Here is a 15,461-nt window from a genome sequence, read left to right on the forward strand (position 1 = left end):
TTTTGTCTCTGGTGATCACTTTCTTCTTTCTTGCATCTGATGATCATGTCCGAGACTGGGATGGCCCCATGCGAACTGCCTCTATCCTATAAGGTGCACCTGGACGCGGTGAGCTGACTTTCCATATTCCCCTTCCTTCCTTGTGTCTATAATGTAGTTAATGGTCCTAAGTTTGTGGTTTTATGTTCACTACAAATCTAAATATTGATCACAAGCCACTGGGAGAGATTTACCAGCGAAATGTGACAGATTTCTGTAGTTATGTGCAGCAAAATCAGTATTTCATGATTTACTTCCCGTGTTTTACACCCTTTCTGCGCCTTGTCTGACAAGAGGCGTGGCTTATCTGAAAGGGGTGTGGCTTATATGAGAGGGGAGGGGTCTAACATTCTGTTCCAGAAATGTCACCAAAAGTGTAGCTCACAATTCTGGCACAAAATAAGCCAATAACTAACTAGGTGATGTAAATCTGGACAAGATGGTCTAAAAATGTGGCAGATTTATCAAATGCAGCTGCAAGAGGAAAGTGACCGGCCCCACACTGATTCTTACCAACTCTTACAGTTGCAACACGCTTACTAAGCGGAGTCGCTGGAGGTGACAGGTGGACAACCCCTGAATGGAATAATGGGCCACATTGCCAACATGGTCTATTCACTAGGAATCATTTCAGTATAATATCAGTCAATATTACATTTAAAGGGAAAAAAACTTTTCAGCAACTTCTAACACACGGAAGTAAGAGCAAGGTGCTGCTCCTACATTATCCAGCGTGTGCACTAAGGTATAAGGAAGCATTGAATATGAGATAAGAGGTATCGTTTCTCCTTGCGGAGAGTCACATGCCAAGCATGCCGAGATGAGGCGACTTTCATGCTGTAATGCTCCTCTGGGAAGTATGCAAATTGTCTCTTCAGAGAGGAAGAGGACTAGAACACTAGTGCCACCTATAGGAATTAGCAATCCTAGAAGTCAGTGTTGACCCTTTAACGAAACTCGTTACTAGTGTTGAGCATTCCGATACTGCAAGTATCGGGTATCTGCCGATACTTGCTGTATCGGAATTCCGATACCGAGATCCGATATTTTTGTGATATCGGGTATCGGTATCGAAACAACATTAATGTAAAAATGTGTAAAAGAGAGAATTAAAATAAAAAATATTGCTATACTCACCTCTCCGACGCAGCCTGCACCTTACCGAGGGAAGCGGCAGCGTTCTTTGTTTAAAATTCGCGCTTTTCTTTCCTTTACGTGAGTCCCGGCTTGTGATTGGTTGCGTGCCGCCCATGTGACCGGGACGCAACCAATCACAGCAAGCCGTGACGTGATTTCAGGTCCTTCAGGATTTTAAAATTACGTTCCGGCGTTGTGATTGGTTGCGTCGCAGTCACATGGGCGACGCAACCAATCACAGCAAGCCGTGACGTAATTTCAGGTCCTTAAGGATTTTAAAATTACGTCCCGGCTTTGTGATTGGTTGCGTCGCAGTCACATGGGAGACGCAACCAATCACAAGCCGTGACGTCACGGGAGGCTGGACACGCGCGCATTTTAAAATGGGCGCGTGTCCAGCCTCCCGTGACGTCCCGGCTTGTGATTGGTTGCGCCGCGGTCAACCAATCACAAGCCGGGAGGCTGGACACGCGCCCATTTTAAAATTTTAAAATGCGCGCGTGTCCAGCCTCCCGGCTTGTGATTGGTTGACCGCGGCGCAACCAATCACAAGCCGGGACGTTACGGGAGGCTGGACACGCGCCCATTTTAAAAAGCGCGCGTGTCCAGCCTCCCGTGACGTCACGGCTTGTGATTGGTTAATGGCGGCCATGTTGCCGGGACGCGGACCAATCACAGCAAGCCGTGACGTAATTTCGTCACGGCTTGCTGTGATTGGTCCGCGTCCCGGCAACATGGCCGCCCTGACCAATCACAAGCCGGGACTTCACGTAACCAAGTAAAAGCGCGAATTTTAAACAAACAACGCTGCCGGTTCCCTCGCTGAGGTCCAGGCTGCGTCGGACAGGTGAGTATAGCGATATTTTTTATTTTAATTCTTTCTTTTACACATTTATATGGATCCCAGGGCCTGAAGGAGAGTTTCCTCTCCTTCAGACCCTGGGAACCATCAGGAATACCGTCCGATACTTGAGTCCCATTGACTTGTATTGGTATCGGGTATCGGTATCGGATTGGATCCGATACTTTGCCGGTATCGGCCGATACTTTCCGATACCGATACTTTCAAGTATCGGACGGTATCGCTCAACACTACTCGTTACATGATTTAGGATAAAAGCCAAAACCAGAATCTCAATTTGCAGGCACTGTGTTTTGTGGTATTGCCCCTCGTCAGTGCAAAGTGTGAGAGGCGTCTGACCGGGTTCCAATGGTCTCCTCATATCGGCATGCTTGAGATGTCACTCTCTGCAAAGAGAAACGATACCCCTTGGATCCCGGTCAGATGCCTCTCACACAGCCAATCCAGATCCCACACCTTGCACTGAATAGGGGCAGTACCCGGATCACAGTGTCGGCAAATTTAGATTCTATGTAATCCAAAGGCGGACTTAGATCAATTTAGCCGCAGGAAGAGAACCATATAAAAGTGCACTATATATAAATCTTTATTTGTCATTAATATATAAAAACAACAATACATTAATACCTTAAGGGATGAATCCCCAGGCAGACCCAGTGGTGCAGAACGGGAACCGATCAATCCTCCCTCGTGCGCCCCGACGCGCGTTTCGCTCTAAGCTTCTTCCGGGGGCGTGACATTGTGAGGAACATGTGGTTTCTTATGTGACGCACAACCAATGGAAATGCTGCACGTCAATAACGGGGCGGAAGTAATCAGAATGCTTTCCTAGCTCAACGGCGCATGCAGCTTCCGCCCTGCTCCTGTAGTAATATATTATATATATATATTCAATGCGCCTTCCCCAAGTCCAATATTGCAATATAGGTCACTTTCTCACCTAAAGGATAAAAGGCACTGCTTCTTTATGCTTTCCGTGCAGTGCGCATGCGCGGTACGTCCTAGCATTTCTGAAGGTGCTCGCATCTGGTTATGCTTGCGTTCCACTCAGCGTTCCAGGAAGCGCCTGCTCAGAAATGTATATTACTACAGGAGCAGGGCGGAAGCTGCATGCGCCGTTGCCCGGGGATTCATCCCTTAAGGTATTAACTGTACTTTGGATATTATGGTCATGTGTGCCGACTTATGAGGGCTGTATCTTCCTACTGTGGATAGGGGAAACTTAGTATGTATTAGCATTACCCTTACATATCTGCAGTAGAGGAAAACAATAATAGATGGGGATTTCCTTTGAGTACACAAATCGGACCTTTTTATAGAGTCATGGAAATATGATATTATTTGTTGCAGTGTGAACCGATCATTTTCCTGGATACTCTGTTTTTCTGATATTGCTTGGCCTTGTTGTTTTTATATATTAATGACAAATAAAGATTTATATATAGTGCATTTTTATATGGTTCTCTTCCTGCGGCTAAATTGATCTACGTCCGCCATTTTTGAAGTGCCGTAGAAATTTATTTAGGACAGTTTTTGGTGGTTTAAGTAAATTTAGATTCTAGTTTTGGCTTTTATCCTAAGTCATGTGACAAGGCTCGTTAAAGGGACGACATTGACTGTTAGGATTGCTACTTCCTATAGGTGGCACTAGAGTTCTAGCCCTCTTCCTATCTGAAGAGAGAATTTGAATATGAGATAAGCAAATCTTTTGCCAGCCTTGATGAATGTTGCTCAATAAATAGATTTTTGGTGAAATATTGACTGGAAAATGTGTGCATAACACTTGGAGGTCTTCTCTAACTTTTTTGACTCTTTTTTGAGTTTTTAAACCAACATTAAAGAAGTTGTCCACTACTATAACTTTTTTTTTTTCAAAAATCTTGCTATTATGTGCCACTGAAAACATCCACTGTGTTTATTTTAGCAATATTACCTTTCATCATGCTGTAGCAGCACATCTTCAGTGCTGGATCCAGCTCTCATGGGGTTAATCGACAATTTCCTTTCTCCTGACTTATTGTGCTCTAATACCACAAGTTCCATGATGCATTGCACTGGCCTCTAAGCCTGAACCTAGCACCCCCACTCCAAAACACACCCAAACCCCTCCCTCCTCTCCCCCCTCTATCTTCAAAAAGATTTGTGATGTGATTTCTGTCCAACCTCCTCTTTTACATTTGTCCAACCCACACTCCATTACACACAGATAGATAGATAGATAGATAGATAGATAGATAGATAGATAGATAGATATGAGTCGCCCCGTGGGCTAGCGGTACTCGGTACCTGGTCCTGCGGTTCACAGGGGGATGTCACGGTAGCTGCGACCCGGTCCGTGGCCCAGGGCGCCCATGTAAAAGGGGAAAGGTCTTTAAAGGGATAGAGTTTATTTTTGTTACGCCACCTGTGGTATTCGGTCAGGGTGACCAGCGCTGCTTTAAGGGATCCGCTGGGGTGATGTTATGGCAGCTAGATGGTATACCTTCCCACAGGTGAAGTGTATCCCCAGGGCTTCCTGGTGTGTAGATGGTAGGATGGTGAGAGGCGCAGTGAAGAACGAGGACACAAAGTTGCAGTCTCTTTACCTTTACTGAAGACTCCGGCATCCACAGTCCAGGGCACCAGACCACAGGGCAGGTAGGGTCCGGCTGGTTTGGAGGCAAGTCCAGAGTCCCCTTTTCCAGGTGGAGAATAAAAGATTTCCTTTGCGCTGTAGTGGTGTAGTCCCTTACTGCCTATGGCTTCACATAAGGTCCTCACAGATGTTATCTCTCTCTCTGTCCCCCGAATAGGATAGGACAAAACCCGTATGACTGGTGACTTGAGCCTGTTTATAGGATCTCTTAGATGACCCGGCTCTGTGGGGTGTCACCGCCTCCTGGGTATAGGTGCGGACAGGTAATGTGCAATTAGGTGTCCTGCCGGTCTTTGATGTAAGAGGTGTGAGAGGCGCAAAAACTACGCATTGCACACGGACCAATGATTCTCTATGGGGCAGCTCCTATCTGCCGTATATTTCTCAGCCGTATTTTACGGGCTGAGAAAATCGCAGCATGCTGCGTTTGTCAGCGTACTGCAAAAAAATCCGCCAATGAAAGTCTATAGGGGCGAGAAAAATACGGATTACACATGGACCCTCGCAGTGAAACGCGCGTCGAGGTGCGCTCAGTCTGTTTGACCCCTTCATCCCCGGTCCATGATGACTACAGGTAGTTATGATTGTTAGCCGATTCTTATAGTTTAAACGGCAATCTACTATAGTACCTACCTTTCAGTGTGATTAGGTATAGCTTGTTACATATCCTGTAGTTCAGCCAGTTTTCTCTGGCACAACAAGGACCTATGAGCACATAAATATACTTGATGCAGGGATAAGGGGGCCATATCAGTCTGTAGCTTCTGTTATGACCCTGTACTGACTCACTGTTATATTATTGTTGGATATATGCTATGTATTGTTTTTAATCTTTTGTAATAAAAGTTACGGTTTTAACTTGGTACATTTTGGATCCAGAGTCTTCATGGTTCTCTTTTGGCATCTTCATGTTTATTTATGAAGGGATCCCGTCATTGGTGATGAGGGGATGTTTGTTTATATTCCTCTTCACGTTCAGTTTGTCCGAAGATGGAGACAGCGACACCAGCGCTGATTGGTGACAGGAATCACAACAGCACATCATAGCCCCGAGGGGGTCATCACAGCCACTGTGGGAACGGTGCCGGCACAAGAGGTGAGTATAGGCTTTATTAATTTATTGGGGCCGAACATTCAGTTTAAGACGAGGTTGTCCTAGTGGGAGACAATCCCTTTAAACAGTGGACTCTTTATTAGCCCATGTGGCAACATTTCAGTTTCATATCAGAGAATTGTTCTGTTATTGATCCGAAACGTTGCCACATGGGCCAATAAAGTCCGACACTTTTATCACAATCAGTCAGAGTGCTGAGTGTGTATATATATATTTATATATATATATATATATATATATATATATATATATATATACAGACACACATACATTATATAGGTGAAACTGCGGCTGCGGTTTGCACGTCATATAGGTTATACCACTGTGTGTAATATACTGTGCCCGCTGTGTATAGCCCATATAGGCCAGCCACAGTGTGTTTGTGTGTATATGTGTGTATATAACACACACACTGCGGCTGGCCTATATGGGCTATACACAGCGGGCACAGTATATTACACACAGTGGTATAACCTATATAACGTACATACTGCAGTCGCAGTTTCACCTATACAATGTATATAGACTGCTGTACATACATTATATAGGTGATACTGTGATTGCAGTGTATAGTCACAGTATATATGCAGCGCCCCAGAGTCCTGGTCGTTGCAGTACTGTGGCTCCGCCACTATGGGGAGCTATGGTGCGTCTGATGGCACTGAAGGAGTTCATCTGATCAGGTATCACAGACACCAATACATTTCACAGCCGGGCCTCCGGGGGGAGCTAAGGGTGCTATTCACTAGGCCACTCCCCACCATAGTGGGTAAACTGGGGGTCAGGCAGGAAGTTAGAGGAGAAAGCTGACTGGGTTGGAACCAGGCAACACCTTGTGGCAGAGGGTGTTGTGGGGGAAGATACAGTAGGGTCTCTGTCAGGGGTGGGATCCTGACAGAGGCTTGGCAACTTGAACGAACGTAACGGGACCGTGCCTGCTCAGGATAGCGGCGGTGCCCAAGGAAGGACCAGAAGCGAGATAGATTGTGCTGAGTGAGAAACGAGATCAAGGCAAAAGGAGAATACCAGTAGGGGTCGTGCTGTAAGACCGAAGCAACACCCTACTGAGGCGCACTACCGGTGGCCGGAACGCCGAGGGAGTATTACAACATCCAGCTTCAAGCGATACTCTAAACAGCGGCAGGACAGTCAGTCTAAGGCGGGCTGTCTCACTCATATCACCTATGCAGTCTTGGGGGGCAACTTGTGGAGAGGGGCGACTCTAGGGTCCCGGAAGAGCTCCGAGCCTACCCGTCAAACGGGTGCCGTCCCAACCATAACATCAGGGAGGGACGGAGGATTAGCAGAACATCATCTAATCGAGTTGTGAGGGAACTTAAGAAACAGACACAACAGTTGTGGGGACTTTCCGTAAGCACAGCAGGGAAGGACCGCAACACATAGCGCTAGAAGGAAGGCACAGATTTCCACCTGCTAAGAGAACTCTGGAGGTGCCATTGGACCGGCCGGACTTGCGCAGCCTGGTTATCCAGATTCTGGACTGAGGACCCAGAGATCTTCAGTAAAGAGGTAAAGAGACTGCAACTTGGTGTCCTCGTTATTTACTGCACCACACCACTACAGCTTCACCACCATCTACATCCATCCTATCATTCACTGTGCACCCCTCGGCAGGGTCACGGACCGGGGCCTAGCCACCGTGACGACCCCAGAGCAGAGACCCAGAGGCCCGGTACCGGGTACCCCTCGGCCCTGCGGCGGTGGGGGCGCTACAACTTGGCGTCACGAACAGGATCTACTTAAGCCTGAAAAATCAGGTCACGTGTGCCTTGGAACTGTGATTTGCTGTGCTTGGACTGTACTTTATTGCAAAGACTGTGCTGCGCCATTTACCGCCAAAAGTTCCCGCCAAAAGTCGCCGCCATTGCAGCGTCACAGGGAGCGCAGAGGAAGAAGAAGGGCGTGCCATGGGAGGAGACTACCAAAGCGGCGCCAGAAGTAGCGACCGCCCCCTCCGACTCCTGCTGCGAGAGGACGACCTACCCAGCAGCAGAGGAGAACCGCCCCCTGACTTGCAACGGCGGGAACGAGGTGAAGGAGGAGCTCGACCTCGGAGAAATGGCGGAGCCAGGTGCATGCATTGCCGCCGAATGCCTGACAGCGACGATGAGCAGCAAGTGCTCGAGCCACAGCGAGGTGATCCTGGCCTGCCCCTGCCCATCAGAGACGGACTTGCGTCCACCGCCGGTGGAGGAGCCGAGCTTACCTATCGCAGCCACGGAGCCATGGAGGGCGGAGCCACATCCAGAGACCACTCTGGAAGAGCCGCGGTCCGGGCTGCAGCCGATTCCAGTGTCCTTGTCAACGGACCGGAGCGACATCGGTGGAATCACATCAGGCGCAGGTATGGACGGCATCCCTACTCCCCTGGCCGATTCTGCTCTCCCGACCGATCCGGCTCCACTGACCGATCCCGCTCCTGTGACCGCTCCTCACCCCAGCAATAATCGTTCCTTCTTGGTGGAGCGGGTGATCCTCACCTCTAACGCGATGGGGAAGCTAGTGCCTCCGCTACCAACCAAGATGGGAGAACCCATAGATGTGGGCCTAGACGGGGTGATCCTCCGGTGGGACACCCCCTGGACCGGGCCGGATGGAACCCGGGAGGATGGCCTCACTCTTGCGGTACTTACCTGGGAACAGTATAAGCAATGTCTAATACAACACTGGAAAGATCGAGACGAGTCTGCGCCCGGCAGGAAAGACGTGGTAAAGCGGGGAACTGTGCTGGCCTACCACCCGAAGAGGGGATGGGGCTCCATACAGGAACCGGGGCTACCAACTGATGTCTTTGTTACTAGTTACAACGTGAAAACCCCCTGCTGCAGTCGAGATGGTGACCCATTACAAAGGGGGGATCAGGTGACCTACACCCGTCATCGGAATGCACAAGGATGGTGCGCCCGGAACGTTCGGCAGTGTGAGCCTGAGAGAGCGCCCCCTGTTGCCCCGATCATGACTGATCCCGATTTGCCAGATCTTGTTCCTATCACCACCGTACGCCTTGTAGCGGCTACTGAACTTGCAAGCAGGATTAGCCTTCAAATCCAGACACCGGCTGATCTGATGGCGCCTGAGAGACCAACTACCAGCATGGGTGCTGCCTCAGCCAGGGATGGGGAACCACCTTTGGCATCAGATGAGTAAGATAATACTACTCTTGAACATGTAAATAGTTCTTTAACTGTTTGTTCGTTTCCTGTTTTGCTGCTAAACCCGTTCAGGGTTAACTTTTAAGGGGATTCCTTGTTGACCCGGGATCCCTATTGTTTTGTTTGTTTTTCTAAGTTTTGCACAAGTTTCCAGAACTGCCGCAATCATGAACAGTGCATGATACAAACTTTTTGTAAATAGTTTGCACCTTATTAAAGGTGCTCCCTACTGGTTTTACTTAAAGAAGGACTCTTTGTGAAGATACCACACTGGAACCTTTGCTGAGTATGGACTGGTAGCTTGAGAAGATATGCTACCTCATAGAGACTTTGTCCCCTCTTAAAGGGGATGTTCATTTGTTGCACTTAAATGGTGATATTGCTTTAAGACAGGTAGCAATAATGTTTTGACGAAAGAAAGTGATGATAATGTTTACATGAGAAAGTTATATGTATCCAACTAGTTAATTGAAAAGAAAATGTTTGATAATGTTGATAGACAACGAGGATAGAAGGTGAACCCTGAGTCCTCCTAGGAGCCATATAGAAATGGCTCAGTGCTCTTAAACTGAAAGTAATGTTATGCTCTATACTGTGTATAGTAGTTGAAAAGGCAGTAGGCCCGGGCTGAACGGGGCGGTCCTGTAACAGAAAGGAGAGGCAGAAGGTCTGGTGCCGTTAGGACAGGCGGTCCTGCAGATTTAAAGTAGGAGAATGAAAAAGTTAAATTGCCTTATAATGTGATTATAAGAAGGTCTTTAGTGGATTCAGAGTGTATGTCCTTAAAGGCAATGTTAAATTATTGTTCCACAATTTTGCACTTAGTAGAATACCCGGTTGGGTAAAAGAAAGTTATTTGTAGCATGTTGCTATGACATTTAACCATGTTTGTAACGTTCAAGCGTCCTCACCTCCCATAAAGGGAAGCTCTGTTTAAATATACTTATTGTTATTGCACTCAACAAAACTGTATGTCTTTTTGCTAACTTGTATTGTTGTTTTCTTCCCAGTCCCGGAGTACTGTGTTTAACCAGGGGGGAGTGCAGCAGTGTCCCAGAGTCCTGGTCGTTGCAGTACTGTGGCTCCGCCACTATGGGGAGCTATGGTGCGTCTGATGGCACTGAAGGAGTTCATCTGATCAGGTATCACAGACACCAATACATTTCATAGCCGGGCCTCCAGGGGGAGCTAAGGGTTCTATTCACTAGGCCACTGCCCACCATAGTGGGTAAACTGGGGGTCAGGCAGGAAGTTAGAGGAGAAAGCTGACTGGGTTGGAACCAGGCAACACCTTGTGGCAGAGGGTGTTGTGGGGGAAGATACAGTAGGGTCTCTGTCAGGGGTGGGATCCTGACAGAGGCTTGGCAACTTGAACGAACGTAACGGGACCGTGCCTGCTCAGGATAGCGGCGGTGCCCAAGGAAGGACCAGAAGCGAGATAGATTGTGCTGAGTGAGAAACGAGATCAAGGCAAAAGGAGAATACCAGTAGGGGTCGTGCTGTAAGACCGAAGCAACACCCTACTGAGGCGCACTACCGGTGGCCAGAACGCCGAGGGAGTATTACAACATCCAGCTTCAAGCGATACTCTAAACAGCGGCAGGACAGTCAGTCTAAGGCGGGCTGTCTCACCTAAATCACCTATGCAGTCTTGGGGGGCAACTTGTGGAGAGGGGCGACTCTAGGGTCCCGGAAGAGCTCCGAGCCTACCCGTCAAACGGGTGCCGTCCCAACCATAACATCAGGGAGGGACGGAGGATTAGCAGAACATCATCTAATCGAGTTGTGAGGGAACTTAAGAAACAGACACAACAGTTGTGGGGACTTTCCGTAAGCACAGCAGGGAAGGACCGCAACACATAGCGCTAGAAGGAAGGCACAGATTTCCACCTGCTAAGAGAACTCTGGAGGTGCCATTGGACCGGCCGGACTTGCGCAGCCTGGTTATCCAGATTCTGGACTGAGGACCCAGAGATCTTCAGTAAAGAGGTAAAGAGACTGCAACCTGGTGTCCTCGTTATTTACTGCACCACACCACTACAGCTTCACCACCATCTACATCCATCCTATCATTCACTGTGCGCCCCTCGGCAGGGTCACGGACCGGGGCCTAGCCACCGTGACGACCCCAGAGCAGAGACCCAGAGGCCCGGTACCGGGTACCCCTCGGCCCTGCGGCGGTGGGGGCGCTACATATATATACAGCAGTATCATCTATATCACGTATATACACATTAGTCACAGTGTCACCTATATAATGAATATAGACTGCTGAATACACATTATATAGGTGATACGGTGAATATGTACAGCAGTGTCTCCTATATATTGTACATACAGCAGTCTGTACACAGTATACAGGTCAAACTGCAAATGCTGCGTATATGTAAAAAGCTTTCATCCTGGTACTCACCTGAGATGGAGGAGGATGAGGAGGGTCCACTGTCCAGCCAGCGTCGGAGGCGCTGAAGACTTGGAGCGGATGCCGGCTGGGGATTGGTGAGGAGAGCGCTGTTCAGAGGGAGGCTCATGCGTCTTTGTGGCCTTTTCACACTTCTGCACAGGCCCTGGTCTGCACACACTCTCCTGTTTGCCCGCACTGACCAGGGCTGCAGATGCACACCCAAGTGCGAACGAGGGCCGCACCCTCAAAGGGCACAGAAATAACAGGGGGCACATAGCTGGGGGGCACAGGGATCACAGAGATCACAGGAGGCACATAGCTGGGGGCACAGAGATCACATAGCTGGGAGGTACAGAGATCACAGGGGGCTTAGAGTTGGGGGGGCAAGGAGACCACATGGGGCACAGAGATCATATTGGGGCACACAGCTGGAGGCACAGAGTTAATATTGGGGCACACAGCCGGAGGCACAGAGATCATATTGGGGCACACAGCGGGAGGGGCACAGGGATCATATTGGGGTACACAGCGGGGGGGGGGAGGCACAGAGATCACATTGGGGCACACAGCCGGAGACACAGAGATCATAATGGGGCACACAGCCGGAGGCACAGAGATAATATTGGGGCACACAGCCGGAGGCACAGAGATCATATTGGGGCACACAGAGGGGGGGGGCACAGAGATCATATCGAGGCACACAGCAGGAGAGGAACAGAGATCATATTGGGGCACACAGCGGGGGGGGGGGGGGGAAGCACGGAGATCATATTGGGGCACACAGCCAGAGACACAGAGATCATAATGGGGCACACAGCCGGAGGCACAGAGATCATATTGGGGCACACAGCCGGAGGCACAGAGATCATATTGGGGCACACAGCGGGGGGGGGGGGGGGGGGCACAGAGATCATATTGAGGCACACAGCAGGAGAGGAACAGAGATCATATTGGGGCACACAGCGTGGGGGGGGGGCGGGGAGATCATATTGGGGCACACAGCCAGAGACAAGACACAGAGATCATAATGGGGCACACAGCTGGAGGCACAGAGATCATATTGGGGCACACTGCGGGGGGAACAGAGATCATACTGGTGCACACAGGGGGGCACAGAGATCATATTGGGGCACTCAGCGGGGGGCACAGAGATCATATTGGGGCACTCAGCGGGGGGCACAGAGATCATATTGGGGCACAGAGATCATATTGGTGCACACAGCGGGGGGCATAGAGATCATATTGGGGCACTCAGCGTGGGGCACAGAGATCATATTGGGGCACACTGGGGGGGCACAGAGATCATATTGGCGCACACAGCGGAGCACAGAGATCATATTGGTGCACACAGCGGAGCACAGAGATCATATGGGGGCACACAGCAGGAGTGGCACAGAGATCATATTGGGGCACTCAGCGGGGGGCACAGAGATCATATTGGGGCACTCAGGGGGCCCAGAGATCATATTGGGGCACACAGCGGGGGGCACAGAGATCATATTGGGGCACACAGCGGGGGGCACAGGGATCATATTGGGGCACACAGCGGGGGGCACAGAGATCATATTGGGGCACTGAGCAGGGGCACAGTGTCACGATCCATGTTTGGATCTGTGGCAGATCTGGTTTCCCTCTGATTTAAAGGGAACCTGTCAACTGAATTTGGCGGGACCAGTTTTGGGTCATATGGGCGTGGTTTTCGGGTGTTTGATTCACCCTTTCCTTACCCGCTGGCTGCAATATTGGATTGAAGATCATTCTCTGTCCTCCATAGTACACGCCTGCGTAAGGCAATATTTCCTTGCGCAGGCGTGTACTCCGGAGGACAGAGAATTAACTTCAATCCAATATTGCAGCCAACATGCAGCCAGCGGGTAAGGAAAGGGTGAATCAAACACCCGAAAACCCCGCCCATATGACCCAAAACTGGTCCCGCCAAATTCAGGTGACAGGTTCCCTTTAAACCTTTTTTCCTTTCTGGTCATTGGGGGTTAATGCAGTTCTCCCAAACCCCCCCCGGTGGCCGCTGGAGTAATTGCATTGCTGCTGGGTCAGCTGATGTTTGTGACCACTCCCACCATCCCTTATAAGGTCACCTGGTGCATCAGCTGACTGTTGGTTATACAGTTCCTTTCAGGAGACCATCCTCGCAGTAGCAGCTCCCTGGGGTCAGCCAAGTCTGGTGTCTGGAGCTCTGTTGCTGTACTATCTGTGTTGTGGAGTCTGCAGCGACGTGCACAAGCTAAGTTCTGAGTTTTGTTACTTTGTAGCTTGTGCATTCACCTTTTGGTATCGTGTTGCCCTCACTCTCATATTGTTTGTTCCTGTTTATTTGCTTTGTTGTGCTGTTTGCACTGTTCACCTCCTGGGGTGGGGGTTGGGGTTGGGGGTTTAGTTCAGGGTTTAACAGGAGACAGGGACAGGTCGGTGACTTGGGCCTCCCTACCTTCAAGGGTACCCCCAAGTTAAGGAAAGACAGAGCTTCCCCTAGCCTGAGGGGCAGTTCAGGGGCCCAGATTCCTCATCTCCTGTTTTCCTATTTCTGCCCCGTGACACACAGATCATATTGGGGCACACAGCAGGGGGGGGCAGAGATCATATTGGGGCACACGGCGGAGGGGGCACAGATCATATTGGGGCACACAGTGGGGGGCACAGATCATATTGGGGCACACGGCGGGGGGGGCAGAGATCATATTGGGGCACACGGCGGAGGGGGCAGAGATCATATTGGGGCACACAGTGGGGGGCACAGATCATATTGGGGCACACAGCAGGGGGGGGCAGAGATCATATTGGGGCACACGGCGGAGGGGGCAGAGATCATATTGGGCACACAGTGGGGGGCACAGATCATATTGGGGCACACAGCAGTGGGGGCAGAGATCATATTGGGGCACACAGTGGGGGCAGAGATCATATTGGGGCACACAGTGGGGGGCAGAGATCATATTGGGGCACACAGTGGGGGGCACAGATCATATTGGGGCACACAGTGGGGGGCACAGATCATATTGGGGCACACAGTGGGGGGCACAGATCATATTGGGGCACACAGTGGGGGGCACAGATCATATTGGGGCACACAGTGGGGGGCACAGATCATATTGGGGCACACAGTGGGGGGCAAAGATCATATTGGGGCACAGATCATATTGGGGCACACAGCGGGGGGCACAGAGATCATATTGGGGCACTCAGCGGGGGGCACAGAGATCATATTGGGGCACACAGCGGGAGGGGCACAGAGATCATGTTGGGGCACACAGCGGGTTGCACAGAGATCATATTGGGGCACAGATCATATTGGGGCACACAGCGTGGGGGGCAGAGATCATATTGGGGCACTCAGTGGAGGGCACAGAGATAATATTGAGGCACACAGCGTGGGGGGCAGAGATCATATTGGGGCACACAGCGGGGGGTACAGATCATATTGGGGCAAACAGTGGGGGGGGGGTGGCACAGAGCTGAGGGGCACAGATCACCTGCAGAGAAGCACAAAGCTGCCAGCACAGAGATGGAGTCTGTCGGGCACCAGCTCCTATTTTGAGACAGGAGAGCATTGGGTGGTAACTCCGCCCACCCCGATGACATCATTCCTGTGCAGGACAGGCAGCGTTGTGTAATGAACGCTGCTTACCCTGCAATCGGGGGTTAACGGGTCGGCAGCCGGCACGATACAGCAGGCTGCCGCTGGAGCATTGCGGACCTGCCTGCGGGCCACATGAAAAGCCACCCCCTGATTTACAGGTCCGGTGGACAATTTTATAGCTCAGTGCTCAGTGCATCTGTAAGATGCGCCAATTCCGGCACTTGGTCTCTCTCTTCCCACTCCCCTGTAGCGGTGGGATATGGGTAATAAAGGGTTAATGTCACCTTGCTATTGCAAGGTGACATTAAGCCTGGTTAATAATGGAGAGGTGTCAATAAGACACCTATCCATTATTAATCCAATACTAGTAAATGGTTAATAAAACACAGCAGGTGATGTGAAGGAGCTGCTGCGTAGTTGCACTTAACATCATTTGTTCCATACAGCCTGCACGCCGATGCCGGCTATAAAACAAAGTGGGCACCGCTCGGTGCACACTATT

Source organism: Ranitomeya variabilis, chromosome 4 (assembly GCF_051348905.1).
Source record: "Ranitomeya variabilis isolate aRanVar5 chromosome 4, aRanVar5.hap1, whole genome shotgun sequence".
Classification (NCBI taxonomy): Eukaryota; Metazoa; Chordata; class Amphibia; order Anura; family Dendrobatidae; genus Ranitomeya; species Ranitomeya variabilis.